Here is a 20,703-nt window from a genome sequence, read left to right as displayed (position 1 = left end):
TATGGTTAGGACTCTTCTATTATATAAAGAGGAGGCCCCCATTCATTTAAGGGGGTTCGACAACAGAAAGAGAGAAAGAGTTCATGTAAAAAAGCATTAGAATCATCTGAGTTCATTGATATTTTCCTAAGTTTATCTTGATTATTCATTGTGTAACACCCGCCAAAAGGGGTTCGACCTCGGTTCTGGTACCCGAGGCTTGTCATCATTAGTATTTGGTCAGATCTGCATCTTTTATTTACTTATTCGTTTATCCCGTAATCTCATCTTGAATTGAATTGAGCCACATATCTTTGGCATCACACATAAATTTAATTGTTCTCCATTTTAAGGTTAAACAGTTTGGCGCCCACCGTGGGGCCAGAGATAGTAGTGGCAATTCAATTCAATATTCTAGTTACACTCGATATTTTACATTTGTTCTTTAAGGTTTGATTTCAGGTATACCTGAATGTCGGATTCCCGTTTCGTCAACTTTCAAGTCGAGCTAAGCCATCACGAGCATAATGATGGGGGCGTACTTAATAACAACGCGCCCCCTGTTAATCCTGTTCAAGTCGGATCATCGGTGGGCAACGTACCGGCCGGCGAGAATAACGGAGACATGCTAGAACAACTCCAAAATCAGTTAGACATGGCTATGGCCCAATTACAGGCCCAGCAAGAGATCATAGCGCGATTGCAGAACCGGAGTCAGGCACCCGATATTGCTCCATCAGAAAAGACCCAGGATACGGAAGAAAGGGATGTCACTCGGAATAACGAGAACCATCTCGGGCAGGGCGGCGAACTGATAAGAATGCTCGGAGAATTGACAAAACGAGTCGAGTCCTGCGAAAAAAAGATAGATGCGAACGATAAGAAGGTGGAGAACTACAACTCGAGGGTCGATCAGATTCCAGGGGCCCCGCCGGTGTTGAAGGGACCAGATTCAAAAAAATTCATTCAAATGCCATTTCCACTGAGTGCGGCGCAAATGAAGATCCCTAAGAGATTTCGCATGCCCGATATCTCGAAGTATAATGGGACAACGGACCCAAACGAACATTTGACTGCATATACGTGTGCTATTAAGGGGAATGATCTCGCCGATGACGAAAGGGAATCAGTGCTGCTTAAGAAATTCGGGGAAACCCTGTCGAAGGGGGCAATGATTTGGTATCATAACTTGCCCGAGCATTCAATCGATTCATTTGCCATGCTCGCTGATGCTTTCGTCAAGGCCCATGCTGGGACTATCAAGGACGAAACCCGAAAATCGGACTTGTTCAACGTCAAGCAGCGAGATGACGAGACCCTTCGCGCGTTTGTTGCCCGATTTCAAATGGAGCGCATGGACTTACCTCCGGTCACTGACGATTGGGCCGTTTAGCACTCAAGGGCTCAATTCAAGAAGCTCGATCACATCTATGGAGCTAAAGCAAAATCTGATAGAATACCCGGCGATGGCCTGGGCTGATGTACACAACAGGTATTAATCAAAGATCAGGGTCGTAGATGATAAGATTCTGAGGACCGCTTCGGTATCATGGCATTCTGGTAAAGGGAGTGACCAATCGAAGAGGGCGGCAGATCGGGATTACAGATCATCATATGATAGGTACCAAACTTACCCGCTCGATCGAAGGGGAAATGGGTGCAACAGCGAATCAGGCAAGAATGATAGGAGAAATGATCGAAGGAACGATCGAGGCCAAAGTAGTCGGGGACTGATAAATAGAAATGCTATTGATAGAGCCTCGGGAAACAGAGGAACGCCAAGGTTATCCGAATATAATTTCTGCGTCGATGTAGCGACCATACCGACGACCGTTATCCGTAACAGAGAAACAAGGCATCCAAGGCCAATCCAATCTGATCCAGAGAAGCGGAATGAAATCCTTATTTGAAAATACCATCATACTCACGGCCATCGGATTGAAGATTGTCGATAGTTGAGAGAGGAGGTTGCTCGTCTGTTCAATTTGGGACATCTTCGAGAATTCCTAAGTGAACGAGGAAAAACTCATTTCAAGAATGTGGACTTTAATAAGCAGGATAGGGCGGAAGAGCCTCAGCAGGTGATACACATGATCGTGGGAGGAACGGACATTCCCATTGGGCCGGTTGTAAAACGCACCAAAATTTCCATAATAAGGGAAAAGCGTATTCTGAGAAATTGATGGTATTTGCATTGGAATTCGTTTAAACAGGGTAGAGATTTGATAATTCATGCTGATCATTCTCTTCCTGTCCATGTTGATTACACCAAGGCAGTTAACTTACTCAAACCTTCAATTTCAGTAGCCACTTCGTTCATCCTAGGCCTATCTTCTCCATGCAATTGAAGACAACTCTTCACTAGCTCAACTATCTTATGAAGTTGCTCAAGATTCCCTTCTCGCAAAATAGGACGATCAAGAATTTGAAGTAAGCGATTGTTATTCACGGACTAAACAAAATGATCAGCCAAATTCCTTTGTTTATCGTTTCTAGCTCTAATAATAGGTTTCAACCCCGTTAGATGTTCTGCCAGAGCTACTCCAAAGCTGTAAACATCACTTTTTTCTGTCAATTGACTTGTGCACAAATATTCAGGATCCAAGTACCCAAATGTCCCTTGAACTAATGTTGCCACATGTGTTTGATCTAGAGGAATTAACCTTGAAGCTCCAAAATCTGCCACTTTAGCTGTGTAAACACTATCTAACAATATGTTGGCAGACTTAATGTCCCTATGAATTATAGGCATGGATGCAAATGAATGAAGGTAAGCAAGTGTAGTGGCTATGTCTGCTGCAATCCTCAAACGGTTTTGCCAAGTTAACCAACCCGCTTCACATTGGTTGTGAATATGCTCGTAAAGAGTTCCTTCAGAGACGTACTCATAAACCAATAAAGTAACTTCATCTTCCAAACAACACCCAAAGAGCCTCACCATATTTCGATGGTTGATTTGAGTGAGAATAAGCACCTCATTCATAAACTGCTCAATTTGACTCTCGTCCACAATTCTAGATTTTTTAATGGCAACTATGCGATTATCACATAACACACCTCTATATACAATCCCATTGCCACCACGACCAAGAATTCTGTCTTTGGCATAATTGTTTGTGGCTTTCTTGAGTTCCTCACCTGTATAAATTTTTGTTGCTTCCACACCGCCCTCTGTAGGGGAGATTCTACGCTTCAATAATAAACCACCATTTTGTTGGAAGAACTTTTCCCTGACTTTGATCAGTTTTCTTTTCTTGATGCTGAAATAGAGCCAAGTTATCCCAACCACTAGGGATATAAAGCCTACTCCCATATCTGTGTAAATGCAATTACTAATTAGTAGAGTTGAACTTTCATTGTCTTTTTCAATTCAAAAGTAATGGATTGTACACTGTTAAAACTTGAATCTAAACTCGCGGAATTGAACAATAAAGAAGAGAAGGAGTGGAGAGAACATTGTCTGTATTTCTCTGCAAAAATGAGAAAAGGTGAGTATACAAAATATCTCCTAGGCTATTTATATAGCTGTCCTAATCGACTTACTCAGCTAAATCTAATTGACCAGTCACAGTCAAGCTTCTAACGAACAAACTACGTGTTTAACTCCCTAACTAACTTGTGTTGTACAACATAATTAACTGACTGTGCAGCTTTACTAATTCTAACAAACACATTCATTTTACTATTGAATGTATATGCTAACAGTTAGCATTGGTGTTCCAAGTGACTTGTTTCAGACTCATAAAAGAAAGTTCTGTATCATTCAAAAATAGTCTCTATTTGTGAAAATTATTGAGTAAATCTTGGTCTTTGATCAAAACATCCTATGAAAAATATGTTGTATCGTATTTTGGTAATAAAAACATACAAAACATTATGGGAAAACAAAAATACTGCTCCGCCACATGTTTTGTACGTGTATGAAAATGAAAAACAATAAAAACCAAATTTTGGTTAAATAAGAAAGGCTTAAGCCATCCGTTGTCACCTAAACTTGTTCACAAATTTCACTTAGATACCTCAACTCAGAGGTGTAACTATTAAACCCAGATTCGAACACGTGACCTTAGGGAGGTTTTGCAACCCCTTAACCGCTACGCTAGACCTTCAGCTTGTGTCAAAGGGTGTCAACACTGGTATGGATACTTATAAAATCAAAAATTCACCTATCTACACAACGTAATTTTCCCGCGAAGGGGTGTCGCTTGACACCCTCGGGAAAGGGTAGTTTCACCCTTGCCTCTACCACTCTGGTTAGATCCACTTAAGACACATTTTTAACAGACAGTGAAAAATATAACGGGTGTGTAGTTCACGTGCGGATAATGGGGGAAAACGACGAATTAAATGAGGGCACGTGGCATTTGGACTCAAAATAATCATTAAAATTGAATTGGGAATTTTAAAAAAAAAATTAAAAGAAACCCTGTTTCTGCATCCCCACACCCCTGTAGCCAGCCCTCCCCCATTTTTCTCCTCTTTAGAACACTGCCCGTCTTCCCTCATCTCCCATTCCCAAAAAGTTTATGTTCTTTTCTTTCTATTAGTGTTGCTATTCTTTTTGAACCATACAAGTAATGAGATAAGGTGAATAATTAATGTGGGGTGGTGTTTGTTGGCCGGTGGCCGGAAGTGGGTGGCTCCGTCCAAAAATGGAAAGATAAATTTTTGATCGATTCTGTTGGAAGATTAAGGTTCAGCCCTTCTTCTTCACATTGATATCCAACTATGAAATTTCCTCCGCCCAGATCTTATTTTCGCCGGAAACAATGGAGTTTCGTTGAAAAATTGTTTCAGACCTTCTCTTATTTTTCATTTTAATGAACTCCTTTTCTTGAGGGTGATCGGCCACAACAGAAAACTCGAATGGTGACCTCAAATCAGGCTGAGAGAAACTCCAATTTCTCAATTTGATTTCAATTTCAGTACTAGATTTTGATGGACTGTTAGGAAGAATAATTTAAAGTTGGGTTGGGTTAACTGAGGTGTTTTTTTGCCGATGATATTAGTAGTGGCGCCACTGGTCATAGTGGCGGGATCACGACTGAGGGTGGTAGGGACAAATAATGAAGAAGATAAATTTTTTGGCTAAATAATGCCCTTTCATGCACCTGACTTGTGTGTATTACATAAATTTTGCCATATTGGCAAAAAGTGTCTGAGTGGTTCAAATCTAGAGGGTGAAGTGTTTAATAGGTACAAGTCTGGGTTGAGGTGTGTAAGTGGAATTTGTGGACAAATTTAAGTGGCGACGGATGATTTAAGCCAATAAGAAAACTTTGCAAAATAGCTTGAAATGAAGTGAAAAAAGAAACATTCAAAAAATTATGGAGTGATAACGAGAACTCCAGGCTTCCCAGTCATTTTCTAGCATGGAAAATCACATTAGCAGCAAGTATTTGTTTTTGTGGTTATGAAATTTGTTCGAGATATTTACCTAGAGAGAACTTGATCCATGGGAACGGAGAGTAGGGAGAAATACATGAAAGATGACCATTATTTTTGCGATCATCGGTATATCCATCGGGACAAGAACAATAGAAAATCCCCAGGGTGTTTGTGCTGTTCTTTTCACACGAATTGGTGTTTGGGTCAGCACATTCATCGATATCTGGCAACCAAAGAAATAAATTGTAATATTAACATCATAAGTATTTTATTACGGGTTTAATTTTTATACATGACAATATTTTTTTAAACAATCAGTCATCTTAGAGGTTATTAAGGATACAAAAACAATAATAGTTATGTCTCCGTTCGGAACAATTTATGGTAGATTAAATGAATCTTCACTAACAACATTAGTAGTAATCAACTTAAAAAATAAGATGATGAAATTAGTAAGTAGTAATTAACTTGAAAAATATGATAGGTAAATTTTTATAGCAAGTCAAACTGCACCGATAATGTAAAAAGTTATTTACGAATAAAAGATAAGTCCATTTAATAAAGCATAAAGAAGCTTTGGCATCCTCAGCGGTTAGCACTATGGTAATGTTTTTAGGTCTCGTTTGTTTTCAATAAGATTAAGACGTTTGAATCTTAATGCGCATCTGAATGATTACGATGTTATCTCTAGATCTGAACACCGAACGATTAAGACTGTTTGTTTTTATCAACATCTGTATGTGCATAATGTGTTTATATAAACATAATAAATATACAATTCAAATAAAAAAGTAACTAAATATTAGAAAATAAATACAAATGTAATAAAATAAAAATATTATTTGATAAAACAATGAAACATTTATGTTCGCTAGTAGCGGCGGAGATGATTTGTGGTGGTGGTGGGTGGAGTAGGTGTGTGGTGTTGGGAGGGTTGTGGGTGGTGGTGGTGCCGTGGGTCTGGGCGTAGGGGTTGGTGTGGTGGTGGGTTGGTTGTGGGATTGGGGGGTGAGTGGATAGTTATGGGGGTGGTGGTGCGTAGGTGGGGGATTGGGGTGTTGTTGGTGGTGGTGGTGAGTGGGGGTAGGGTTGGGGTGGGTTGGTATAGTGGGGTGGGTGTAACACCCCACATCTTGGAACTGAGATTAAGCTCATATCATTTGAGTTCTAGTGGAAACACTGAAGGTTTGAACGTTTTGCGAAAATGGTTGATAGGCCTACTTCGGGCAGCGATAACTCCTTGATCGGTTTGGAATTAGGAAATCACCCTCAATGAAGTTGTAGTATGTAGAAATACCTTTCTAACGATATAAGGACCAAGCCAATCAGAGATCGGAGCAAGGAGATATGATCGTCTCAATATGGCTAATAGTAAGACACTTGAAATCCTCTAGAATTGGCTAAGTTTTCGATACGTCTTCCTTCCAGTCAAATTTCGTAAAATTCCGTTGGGATATTGAGCAAACTTCCTTGATGAAAGTTGTAGCCCTTTGAAATAGATTTCCAACGGTTTATTCTGGGGGTCAAACGGACATCTGTGCAAAGAGTTATACCCATTTTACTGAAGCATGTTTGCTGGAAATTCTGGCTGCATTACGATGACGTTACGGGCCGTAACACGTGTTACGGGCCGTAACAGTGAGCCGTAACACACCAAAAATTACCAGAACCTCACTGGAAATTTTCACCAAGGTACGGTTCCAAGTTACAGTCCGTACTTCTTGTTACGGGACCGTAACATGGGGCGTATTTTGGTCCGTAAGTATGTTTCGGGTCACCTGACTTCTAGAAGCCATAACCCTATCATAAGTTGGGAATTTGGGAAAACCCAAATAACGAAAGTTGTAGATAATTGAAATACCTTTCCAACCATAGGTCGTGGTCCCACAGGTGATATCGGGATAGGGAGATATGGACGTTTTAAGACCAAAAGGTCCCAACCCGATTTCAAGTTGGGTCAAACCCATTTCCCTTTGGTATTTAAGGGAAATGTTAACCCTAGCAGCCACATTTCATCACATTTTCAGATTTTAGAGAGAGATAGAGAGAGAAAGAGAGAGAGAGGGGAGAGTTAGAGAGAGAAAGTAGAGAATCAACCAAGTTGAAGGCCCCGAATCCCGAGGCTCGTGAAGGATAAAGTGTAGTACAAGTTGTTGCCGTCATTCTAAGCTAAAAATCAAACTTGGGGATGTTGATTTCGTGGTGACTACTCATAAAAGGTAATGTTTCTACTCCCTAATTATTTATAGTTATGAATTGATGAATTCTTGGGAGAAAAATAAATGGGTTTGATAGAGAGAATTATATGAACTATGCTAAAGTTGTTGGATTGTTGACTTGGGATTGTTGAATTCATAAGGGTGATAAAGAATGATGTTAATTACATCTAATTGAGATTGTAGAATTAGATAGAAGCAATAGAATGGGGATTGGGTGAAGAAAACACCATTAAAGAGGGTTATAGAGCTTCATGCCCACCAAGTGTTTGATAAAATGCTTAGATGAACAAAGTATGGATATTGTTGCTAATATAGAATCCCTATGACCTGTATTGCTATAGATTTAAGTTGAAGGGATTGAAGGACATTGTGATACGTTCAAAAGAGGGAAGTTAAGGTATGTAGAACTTCCATCCACATGTGGGAATCTCTACGTTCTTCCCCATGATCCGTTTCGTAAAATCCATGAAGTTCAAATCCTAGGGCAGTAAACCCAACATATTGGTAGCCCGTAATGATGTATTTATGTACATGAATTTTGTATCTATATTCGTTATTGTATTCCTAATCTTCCATTACGGTTATTAGGAAATCCTAGCTTAATCCAAGAATCATGAATTCTTCCTCATGTGTTCTCATTATGTTTATATGAAACTTTATGATTTCATCCAGCAAGTTACAAGCATGTTTTCAAGACAAATCTATATATATATATATATATATATATATATATATATATATATATATATATATATATGATTTCGAACTATTGTTATTACTCATGAACCAAAAACATGTTTTGCAAGACTATGACGATTCATGAACACTATGTACAAGCAAGTTATGATTCATGATATACCATGGGCAGAAAGTGCCACTATTTTATACGTTCATGTTTTGAGAGTTGCATTAATTACTGAGGAGGGCTTCAGATAGCCTAAAACTACGTAGCCACCGTAGGATGAGAATTGCTCCACCCATGTCCCGGACGATCTCTCATAATGACTGGATCCTTTCATATTTTATCAAATCTCATGTTCCCTGGCAAGGACTGAGTGTTCTGCTGGCGGGACGCAAGCACCAGACCATGGATCGGTTATAAGTTATTGCTCTCCCTACTTATCATGTTTTACTTATGATATATATATGCATATATATGTACTCATGCTCATGCTTATGCCCATGCTCATGTTCATGTCCAGGTCTTCAGTTTCAGTTCTTATCATGTTGTTCCATGTCCCATGTTAATTCTTTCAGTTGTTTTACATACCAGTACATTCAATGTGCTGACGTCCCCTTTATTGCCCGGGGGCCTGCATTTCACGATGCAGGTACGAATTTACAGGACGACGCCTCTGCTCGTTAGGATCTGCACGTACCAGCTTATTGGTTAGCCCCATCTCATTCGGGGTTTAGACATTGTATTTCTTTATTTAGTTTTGCATCTAAAGGTATGCTGGGGGCCTTGTCCCAGTAAGTATGTTTTCCAATCAGACTCATGATAGAGGTTTCATAGACTAGACAAGTCAGTTATGTTATGTCAGACATTTGGAGTTGTATAGCCATTTTGGCTCACTCATGTTTAAACAAATACTTTATTAAGTATTATGACTTACTACGTTTTATAAAGGCTCATCATGCATTCACGTTATATTCCGCTTATGTTATGTATCATGATGATTCAGCAAGCCTTGTGGTTCGCTCGGTCACATGCAGTCAGGCACCGAGTGCCGTGTTACGTCCAGGCCATGGTTCGGGGCGTGACAAAGCTTGGTATCAGAGCCTAGGTTCAAGTGTCTTTAGGGTGTCTATGAAACTGTGTCCAGTGGGGTCACTTTTATATGTGTGAGGGCCCCATACATATAAACAGTTGACCACCAAGACATTCAGGATCGTCTCACTTCATTTATATTTTAGATCGTGCATTTAGAGGTGTATTTCTAGGATGGCTTCCTAATTCGTGCGTGTACGTGTTTTCAGAAAATGCCCTACAAAAGAAATTACAAGAAGAGAAACACAGCTACCAGCCAAAGGGCTGCCGCGGAAGTAGCTCACGAAGAGACTATTCCGACTCAAACAATAGTCCCCACTGCTCCTACAGCTACACCTCCTAACACTTCGGACATGGATATGAGAGGAGCCATCCAGCTGCTTACTCAGATTGTTGCTAACCAGGCGCAGAGACAAGAATCAGCCCCTAGCTTAAGTGCTAGTGGTGGGTCAAATAGTTCAAGAACTCTGGAATTCTTACGAATGAAACCTCCAACTTTCACAGGGACTAAGGCTGAGGAGGATCCGCAGAACTATATTGATGGCCTACAGAATGTGTTTCGTATTATGCATGTCACTGAGACTGAGGCAGCAGAGTTTGGTGCTTTTCAGCTGCAGGATGTTGCTCTTATTTGGTATGAGACATGGGGGTAGGGTTGGGGTGGGTTGGTATAGTGGGGTGGGCGTAACACCCCGCATCTTGGAACTGAGATTAAGCTCATATCATTTGAGTTCTAGTGGAAACACTGAAGGTTTGAACGTTTTACGAAAATGGTTGATAGGTCTACTTCGGGCAGCGATAACTCCTTGATCGGTTTGGAATTAGGAAAGCACCCTCAATGAAGTTGTAGTATGTAGAAATACCTTTCTAACGATATAAGGACCAAGCCAATCAGAGATCGGAGCAAGGAGATATGATCGTCTCAATATGGCTAATAGTAAGGCACTTGAAATCCTATAGAATTGGCTAAGTTTTCGATACGTCTTCCTTCCAGTCAAATTTCGTAAAATTCCGTTGGGGAATTGAGAAAACTTCCTTGATGAAAGTTGTAGCCCTTTGAAATAGATTTCCAACGGTTTATTATGGGGGTCAAACGGACATCTGTGCAAAGCGTTATGGCCATTTTACTGAAGCCTATTCGCTGGAAATTTCGCCTGCGTTACGGTGACGTTAAGGGCCGTAACACGTGTTACGGGCCGTAACAGTGAGCCGTAACACACCAAAAATTTCCAGAACCTCACTAGAAATTTTCACCAAGGTACGGTCCCAAGTTACGGTCCGTACTTCTTGTTACGGGACCGTAACATGGGGTGTATTTTGGTCCGTAAGTACGTTTCGGGTCACCTGACTTCGAGAAGCCATAACCCTATCATAAATTGGGAATTTGGTAAAACCCAAAGAACTACAGTTGTAGATAATTGAAATACCTTTCCAACCATAGGTCGTGGTCCCATAGGTGATATCGGGATAGGGAGATATGGACGTTTTAAGACAAAAAGGTCCCAACCCGATTTCAAGTTGGGTCAAACCCATTTCCCCTTGGTATTTAAGGGAAATGTTAACCCTAGCAGCCACATTTCATCACATTTTCAGATTTTAGAGAGAGAGAGAGAGAGAGAGATAGAGAAAGAGAGAGACAGGGGAGAGTTAGAGAGAGAAAGTAGAGAATCAACCAAGTTGAAGGCCCCGAATCCCGAGGCTCGTGAAGGATAAAGTGTAGTACAAGTTGTTGCCGTCATTCTAAGCTAAAAATCGAACTTGGGGATGTTGATTTCGTGGTGACTACTCATAAAAGGTAATGTTTCTACTCCCTAATTATTTATAGTTATGAATTGATGAATTCTTGGGAGAAAAATAAATGGGTTTGATAGAGAGAATTATATGAACTATGCTAGAGTTGTTGGATTGTTGACTTGGGATTGTTGAATTCTTAAGGGTGATGAAGAATGATGTTAATTACATCTAATTGAGATTGTAGAATTAGATAGAAGTAATAGAATGGGGATTGGGTGAAGAAAACACCATTAATGAGGGTTATAGAGCTTCATGCCCACCAAGTGTTTGATAAAATGCTTAGATGAACAAAGTATAGATATTGTTGCTAATATAGAATCCCTATGACCTGTATTGCTATAGATTGAAGTTGAAGGGATTGAAGGACATTGTGATACGCTCAAAAGCGGGAAGTTAAGGTATGTAGAACTTCCATCCACATGTGGGAATCTCTACGTTCTTCCCCATGATCCGTTTCGTAAAATCCATGAAGTTCAAATCCTAGGGCAGTAAACCCAACATATTGGTAGCCCGTAATGATGTATTTATGTACATGAATTTTGTATCTATATTCGTTATTGTATTCCTAATCTTCCATTACGGTTATTAGGAAATCCTAGCTTAATCCAAGAATTATGAATTCTTCCTCATGTGTTCTCATTATGTTTATATGAAACTTTATGATTTCATCTAGCAAGTTACAAGCATGTTTTCAAGACAAATATATATATATGATTTCGAACTATTGTTATTACTCACGAACCAAAAACATGTTTTGCAAGACTATGACGATTCATGAACACTATGTACAAGCAAGTTATGATTCATGATATACCATGGGCAGCAAGTGCCACTATTTTATACGTTCATGTTTTGAGAGTTGCATTAATTACTGATGAGGGCTTCAGATAGCCTAAAACTACGTAGCCACCGTAGGATGAGGATCGCTCCACCCATGTCCCGGACGATCTCTCATAATGACTGGATCCTTTCATATTTTATCAAATCTCATGTTCCCTGGCAAGGACTGAGTGTTCTGCTGGCGGGACGCAAGCACCAGACCATGGATCGGTTATAAGTTATTGCTCTCCCTACTTATCATGTTTTACTTATGATATATATATGTATATATATGTACTCATGCTCATGCTTATGCCTATGCTCATGTTCATGTCCAGGTCTTCAGTTTCAGTTCTTATCATGTTATTCCATGTCCCATGTTAATTCTTTCAGTTGTTTTACATACTAGTACATTCAATGTGCTGACGTCCCCTTTATTGCCCGGGGGCCTGCATTTCACGTTGCAGGTACGAATTTACAGGACGACGCCTCTGCTCGTTAGGATCTGCACGTACCAGCTTATTGGTTAGCCCAATCTCATTCGGGGTTTAGACATTGTATTTCTTTATTTAGTTTTGCATCTAAAGGTATGCTGGGGGCCTTGTCCCAGTAAGTATGTTTTCCAATCAGACTCATGATAGAGGTTTCATAGACTAGACAAGTCAGTTATGTCATGTCAGACATTTGGAGTCGTATAGCCATTTTGGCTCACTCATGTTTAAACAAGTACTTTATTAAGTATTATGACTTACTACGTTTTATAAAGGCTCATCATGCATTCACGTTATATTCCGCTTATGTTGTGTATCATGATGATTCAGCAAGCCATGTTGTTCGCTCGGTCACATGCAGTCAGGCACCGAGTGCCGTGTTACGTCCAGGCCATGGTTCGGGGCGTGACAAAGCTTGGTATCAGAGCCTAGGTTCAAGTGTCTTTAGGGTGTCTATGAAACCGTGTCCAGTGGGGTCACTTTTATATGTGTGAGGGCCCCATACATATAAACAATTGACCACCAAGAAATTCAGGATCGTCTCACTTCATTTATATTTTAGATCGTGCATTTGGAGGTGTATTTCTAGGATGGCTTCCTAATTCGTGCGTGTACGTGTTTTCAGAAAATGCCCTACAAAAGAAATTACAAGAAGAGAAACACAGCTACCAGCCAAAGGGCTGCCGCGGAAGTAGCTCACGAAGAGACTGTTCCGACTCAAACAATAGTCCCCACTGCTCCTACAGCTACACCTCCTAACACTTCGGACATGGATATGAGAGGAGCCATCCAGCTGCTTACTCAGATTGTTGCTAACCAGGCGCAGTGACAAGAATCAGCCCCTAGCTTAAGTGCTAGTGGTGGGTCAAATAGTTCAGGAACTCTGGAATTCTTACGAATGAAACCTCCAACTTTCACAGGGACTAAAGCACCCTCAATGAAGTTGTAGTATGTAGAAATACCTTTCTAACGATATAAGAACCAAGCCAATCAGAGATCGGAGCAAGGAGATATGATCGTCTCAATATGGCTAATAGTAAGGCACTTGAAATCCTATAGAATTGGCTAAGTTTTCGATACGTCTTCCTTCCAGTCAAATTTCGTAAAATTCCGTTGGGAAATTGAGAAAACATCCTTGATGAAAGTTGTAGCCCTTTGAAATAGATTTCCAACGGTTTATTATGGGGGTCAAACGGACATCTGTGCAAAGAGTTATGCCCATTTTACTGAAGCATGTTTGCTGGAAATTCTGTCTGCATTACGATGAAGTTACGGGCCGTAACACGTGTTACGGGCCGTAACACGTGTTACGGGCCGTAACAGTGAGCCGTAACACACCACAAATTTCCAGAACCTCACTGGAAATTTTCACCAAGGTATGGTCCCAAGTTACGGTCGGTACTTCTTGTTACGGGACCGTAACATGGGGCGTATTTTGGTCCGTAAATACGTTTCGGGTCACCTGACTTCGAGAAGCCATAACCCTATCATAAATTGGGCATTTGGGAAAAACCAAAGAACGAAAGTTGTAGATAATTGAAATACATTTCCAACCATAGGTCGTGGTCCCGCAGGTGATATCGGGATAGGGAGATATGGACGTTTTAATACAAAAAGGTCCAAACCCGACTTCAAGTTGGGTCAAACCCATTTCCCCTTGGTATTTAAGGGAAATGTTAACCCTAGCAGCCACATTTCATCACATTTTCAGATTTTAGAGAGACAGAGAGAGATAGATAGAGGGGAGAGTTAGAGAGAGAAAGTAGAGAATCAACCAAGTTGAAGGCCCCGAATCCCGAGGCTCGTGAAGGATAAAGTGTAGTACAAGTTGTTGCCGTCATTCTAAGCTAAAAATCGAACCTGGGGATGTTGATTTCGTGGTGACTACTCATAAAAGGTAATGTTTCTACTCCCTAATTATTTATAGTTATGAATTGATGAATTCTTGGGAGAAAAATAAATGGGTTTGATAGAGAGAATTATATGAACTATGCTAGAGTTGTTGGATTGTTGACTTAGGATTGTTGAATTCATAAGGGTGATGAAGAATGATGTTAATTACATCTAATTGAGATTGTAGAATTATATAGAAGTAATAGAATGGGGATTGGGTGAAGAAAACACCATTAATGAGGGTTATAGAGCTTCATGTCCACCAAGTGTTTGATAAAATGCTTAGATGAACAAAGTATGGATATTGTTGCTAATATAGAATCCCTATGACCTGTATTGCTATAGATTGAAGTTGAAGGGATTGAATGACATTGTGATACGCTCAAAAGCGGGAAGTTAAGGTATGTAGAACTTCCATCCACATGTGGGAATCTCTACGTTCTTCCCCATGATCCGTTTCGTAAAATCCATGAAGTTCAAATCCTAGGGCAGTAAACCCAACATATTGGTAGCCCGTAATTATGTATATTCGTTATTGTATTCCTAATCTTCCATTACGGTTATTAGGAAATCCTTGCTTAATCCAAGAATCATGAATTCTTCCTCATGTGTTCTCATTATGTTTATATGAAACTTTATGATTTCATCCAGCAAGTTACAAACATGTTTTCAAGACAAATATATATATATATATATATATATATATATATATATATATATATATATATATATATATATATATATATGATTTCGAACTATTGTTATTACTCATGAACCAAAAACATGATTTGCAAGACTATGACGATTCATGAACACTATGTACAAGCAAGTTATGATTCATGATATACCATGGGCAGCAAGTGCCACTATTTTATACGTTCATGTTTTGAGAGTTGCATTAATTACTGAGGAGGGCTTCAGATAGCCTAAAAATACGTAGCCACCGTAGGATAAGGATCGCTCCACCCATGTCCCGGACGATCTCTCATAATGACTGGATTCTTTCATATTTTATCAAATCTTATGTTCCCTGGCAAGGACTGAGTGTTCTGCTAGCGGGACGCAAGCACCAGACCATGGATCGGTTATAAGTTATTGCTCTCCCTACTTATCATGTTTAACTTATGATATATATATGTACTCATGCTCATGCTTATGCCCATGCTCATGTTCATGTCCAGGTCTTCAGTTTCTGTTCTTATCATGTTATTCCATGTCCCATGTTAATTCTCTCAGTTGTTTTACATACCAGTACATTCAATGTGCTGACGTCCCCTTTATTGCCCAGGGGCCTGCATTTCACGATGCAGGTACGAATTTACAGGACGACGCCTCTGCTCGTTAGGATCTGCACGTACCAGCTTATTGGTAAGCCCCATCTCATTCGGGGTTTAGACATTGTATTTCTTTATTTAGTTTTGCATCTAAAGGTATGCTGGGGGCCTTGTCCCAGTAAGTATATTTTCCAATCAGACTCATGATAGAGGTTTCATAGACTAGACAAGTCAGTTATGTTATGTCAGACATTTGGAGTTGTATAGCCATTTTGGCTCACTCTTGTTTAAACAAGTACTTTATTAAGTATTATGACTTACTACGTTTTATAAAGGCTCATCATGCATTCTCGTTATATTCCGCTTATGTTATGTATCATGATGATTCAGCAAGCCATGTGGTTCGCTTGGTCACATGCAGTCAGGCACCGAGTGTCGTGTTACGTCCAGACCATGATTCGGGGCGTGACAAAGTTTGGTATCAGAGCCTAGGTTCAAGTGTTTTTAGGGTGTCTATGAAACCGTGTCCAGTGGGGTCACTTTTATATGTGTAAGGGCCCCATACATATAAACAGTTGACCACCAAGACATTCAGGATCGTCTCACTTCATTTATATTTTAGATCGTGCATTTAGAGGTGTATTTCTAGGATGGCTTCCTAATTCGTGCGTGTACGTGTTTTCAGAAAATGCCCTACAAAACAAATTACAAGAAGAGAAACACAGCTACCAGCCAAAGGGCTGCCGCGGAAGTAGCTCACGAAGAGACTGTTCCGACTAAAACAATAGTCCCCACTGCTCCTACAGCTACACCTCCTAACACTTCGGACATGGATATGAGAGGAGCCATCCAACTGCTTACTCAGATTGTTGCTAACCAGGCGCAGTGACAAGAATCAGCCCCTAGCTTAAGTGCTAGTGGTGGGTCAAATAGTTCAAGAACTCTGGAATTCTTACGAATGAAACCTCCAACTTTCACAGGGACTAAGGCTGAGGAGGATCCGCAGAACTATATTGATGGCCTATAGGAAGTGTTTCGTATTATGCATGTCACTGAGACTGAGGTAGCAGAGTTTGGTGCTTTTCAGCTACAGGATGTTGCTCTTATTTGGTATGAGACATGGAAACAATATCGAGGGAAGGATGCATCTTCTGCTACATGGGATGAGTTCATTGACGCTTTCTTTGGCCACTTCATGCCAATCGAGGTCCGGGAAGCAAAGGCTATGGTATTTGAGAGGTTGAGGCAGGGTAGCTTGATCGTTCAAGAGTATTATCTCAAATTTATTTCGTTGTCCAGATATGCTACTCACATGGTTCCCGACATGAGGGCGACGGTTAGGAGATTTGTACTGGGGTTGAAACCCGAATTGTATAGAGATGCCAAGACTGCTGCTCAGAATGATAAGATGACTATCTCTAAGATCTTGGCATTTGTGCAAGGTAATGAAACTGAACTGAAGGAAGAGGAAGCTTTACAGAAACAAAGGGATAAAGAATTCAACAAGAGGGCTAAATCTTCAGGTAACTTTAGTCAGGGAGGAGGTAGGCAGTTCTTCAAGAACCGGTCAGCAGGACACGCTCCATCTGCAGCTAGGGACCCAATCCCTAATTTCAGAAATGACAAAAAACAGAACTTTAGACCATCGAGTTCTCATTCTCAGGCTAGTACGAGTCAGTCAGTCTATACAATTCCAACTTGTAGCAAGTGTACTAAGAGACACTTAGGTGAATGTCGTATGGGTACAAATGCGTGCTATGGTTGCGGCCAGAAGGGCCATATTCAGAGGGACTGTCCATCAGCCAGACAGGGTACCGGAGGTAATGTGACGCAGTCCATAAATTCAACAGCTCCTCGTTACAATCAGGCCCAGCAGGGGCGTGGCACGACAAGGTCCAACAATACAGGCTGTGGTCAGAACCATTTGTATGCATTGACAGGTCGTCAAGATACAGAGGCTAGAGCAGATGTTGTCACAGGTACACTCACAGTTTTCACTTTGGAAGTATATGCCCTTATTGACCCAGGATCCACATTATCTTATGTAACCCATTTTGTTGCTAAAAAGTTTGGTATTGAACTTGAAAAATTGTATGAACCCTTTGAGGTGTCCACCCCAGTTGGGGAGTCAGTTATAGCTAGGCGTATTTACAGGGGTTGCCCAGTTTTAGCCTATCACCGCAGAACCATAGCTGATTTAGCGGAATTAGAAATGGTAGATTTCGATGTGATCATGGATATGGACTGGTTAGCTTCATGTTATGCCACAGTATGTTGTAGAACTAAGGTGGTAAGATTCGAGTTTCCTAATGAGTCAGTCATAGAATGGGATGGTAATTCAGTAGTACCCAGGGGTAGATTCATTTCTTACCTAAAAGCCAAAAAATTGATTTCCAAAGGTTATATCTACTACCTAGTTCGAGTCAAGGATTCAGATGCCCAGACTCCAACTCTTCAATCTGTCCCAGTTGTAAATGAATTCCCAGAAGTCTTCCCAGAAGATCTTCCAGGAGTCCCTCCTGACAGGGAGATTGAATTTGGAATTGATCTACTTCCCGATACTCAGCCGATATCTATTCCGCCATACAGGATGGCTCCAGCAGAGTTAAAAGAGTTAAAATCCCAGTTGAAAGATCTACTTGATAAGGGGTTTATTAGGCCCAGTGTTTCGCCTTGGGGTGCACCAGTCTTGTTTGTTCGAAAGAAGGATGGTTCCTTACGTATGTGTATAGACTACCGTCAACTGAACAAGGTCACTATTAAGAACAGGTATCCTCTTCCTAGAATAGATGACTTATTTGACCAACTGTAGGCTGCCCAATGTTATTCCAAGATTGACCTCGGATCAGGCTATCATTAGTTAAAGGTTAAGGAAGTTGATATTCCGAAGACCGCTTTCAGAACCCATTATGGCCATTTTGAATTTCTTGTTATGTCATTTGGGTTGACAAATGCGCCAGCTGCTTTCATGGATCTTATGAATAGGGTTTTCAAACCTTATCTCGATTTATTCGTCATTGTCTTCATTGATGATATTTTGGTGTATTCCCGTAATGAGGCTGATCATGCAGAACATCTCAGAATAGTGTTGTAGACTCTTAAAGATCGCGAACTTTTTGCAAAATTCTCAAAGTGTGAGTTTTGGCTTAAATCAGTGGCATTCTTAGGCCATGTGATCTCGGGTGAAGGTGTTAAAGTTGATTCTCAGAAAATTGATGCCGTGAGGAGTTAGCCCAGACCCACCTCAGTTTCTGATATAAGGAGTTTCTTGGGTCTGGCAGGCTATTATCGACGCTTCGTAGAAGGATTTTCTTCTATCTCTGCTCCGTTGACTAAGTTGACTCGGAAGAAAGTTAAGTTCCAATGGTCAGATGCTTGTGAGTGAAGCTTTGAGGAGTTGAAGAAAAGATTGACTTCTGCTCCAGTTTTGACTTTGCCAGAGGGAACTAAAGGATTCGTGGTTTATTGTGATGCTTCGGGAGTTGGTCTCGGATGTGTCTTAATGCAGCATGGTAAGATTGTAGCTTATGCATCTCGTCAGCTTAAGGTTCACGAAAAGAATTATCCGACTCATGACTTAGAGTTGGCAGCTGTAGTTTTTGCACTTAAGATATGGCGTTATTATTTGTATGGAGTGCACGTTGATATTTTCATAGATCATAAAAGCCTGCAGTATATATTCAAACAAAGGGAGCTAAATCTTAGACAGAGGAGATGGCTCGAATTGCTTAAGGATTATGATGTGGATATTCTCTATCATCCAGGGAAAGCGAATGTTGTAGCTGATGCTCTTAGTCGGCATTCCATGGGAAGTTTAGCCCACGTGGACGTGGATAAGAGAGTTGTGATAAAGGAAGTTCACCGTTTGGCCAATCTTGGAGTTCGACTTTTGGACTCCGAGGATGGTGGTGTGGTTGTTCAAAATAGTGCTCTTTCCTCTTTAGTCGTTGAAGTCAAGGAGAAACAATCTAGTGATCCCTATTTATTGCAGCTGAAGGAGGGGATTCACAAGCATAAGGCAACGACTTTTGAACAAGGGGGAGATGATGGTACCTTGAGGTACCAAGGCAGATTATGTGTCCCAGATGTAGATGGGCTCAGAGAGCGAATCATGTCAGAAGCTCACAATTCCAGGTATTCCATTCACCCAAGTTCCACTAAGTTGTATCATGATCTCAAGGAGATTTACTGGTGGAACGATATGAAGAAGAATGTGGCAGATTTTGTAGCTAAGTGCCCGAACTGTCAGCAGGTGAAAGCCGAACCCCAGAGGCCTGGTGGCTTGGCTCAGAATATTGATATTCCTGTTTGGAAATGGGAAATGATCAATATGGATTTTGTATCAGGTTTACCTCGTTCATCTAGGAGACATGACTCTATTTGGGTGATCGTTGACCGGCTTACTAAGTCAGCACACTTTTTGCCAATCAAGACCACAGATTCAGCAGAAGATTATGCCAAGCTGTATGTTAATGAGATTGTCAGATTGCATGGGACACCAGTGTCCATTATTTCATATCGTGGTGCTCAGTTTACAGCGAACTTCTGGAAATCCTTTCAGAAAGGATTGGGTACCAAGGTTAACCTCAGCACAGCTTTTCATCCACAAACAGATGGTCAGGCAGAGCGTACTATTCAGACTCTGGAGGATATGTTGAGAGCATGCGTCTTGGATTTCAAAGGTAATTGGGATGATCACTTACCTCTCATTAAGTTTTCTTATAATAACAGTTATCATGCTAGTATTGGGATGGCACCATTTGAAGCTCTGTATGGGCGAAGGTGCAGATCACCTATTGGTTGGTTCGAAGTAGGTAAAGCAGAGTTGTTAGGACCAGATTTGGTTTATCAAGCTATGGAGAAAGTCAAGTTAATACAGGAGCGTTTGAAAATAGCTCAGAGTCGCCAGAAGTCTTATACAGATGTGAGACGAATGGATTTAGAATTTTCAGTTGATGATTGGGTGTTCCTTAAAGTCTCACCCATGAAAGGTGTTATGAGATTTGGGAAGAAAGGGAAGCTAAGTCCCAGATATATTGGACCTTACAGAATTCTACGAAAGGTCGGTCTAGTGG

General features: G+C 40.6%; 1 pseudogene; it reads right to left on the bottom strand.

The window, feature by feature from the left end:
- Positions 1 to 2,184: 2,184 nt before the first annotated feature.
- LOC132608174 (putative wall-associated receptor kinase-like 16) overlaps positions 2,185 to 20,703 on the bottom strand; it is a 34,197-nt pseudogene continuing 15,678 nt past the window's right edge.

Source organism: Lycium barbarum, chromosome 8, assembly GCF_019175385.1.
Source record: "Lycium barbarum isolate Lr01 chromosome 8, ASM1917538v2, whole genome shotgun sequence".
In the NCBI taxonomy this organism is placed as follows: domain Eukaryota; kingdom Viridiplantae; phylum Streptophyta; class Magnoliopsida; order Solanales; family Solanaceae; genus Lycium; species Lycium barbarum.
This window is presented reverse-complemented; position numbering and strand designations above follow the sequence as displayed.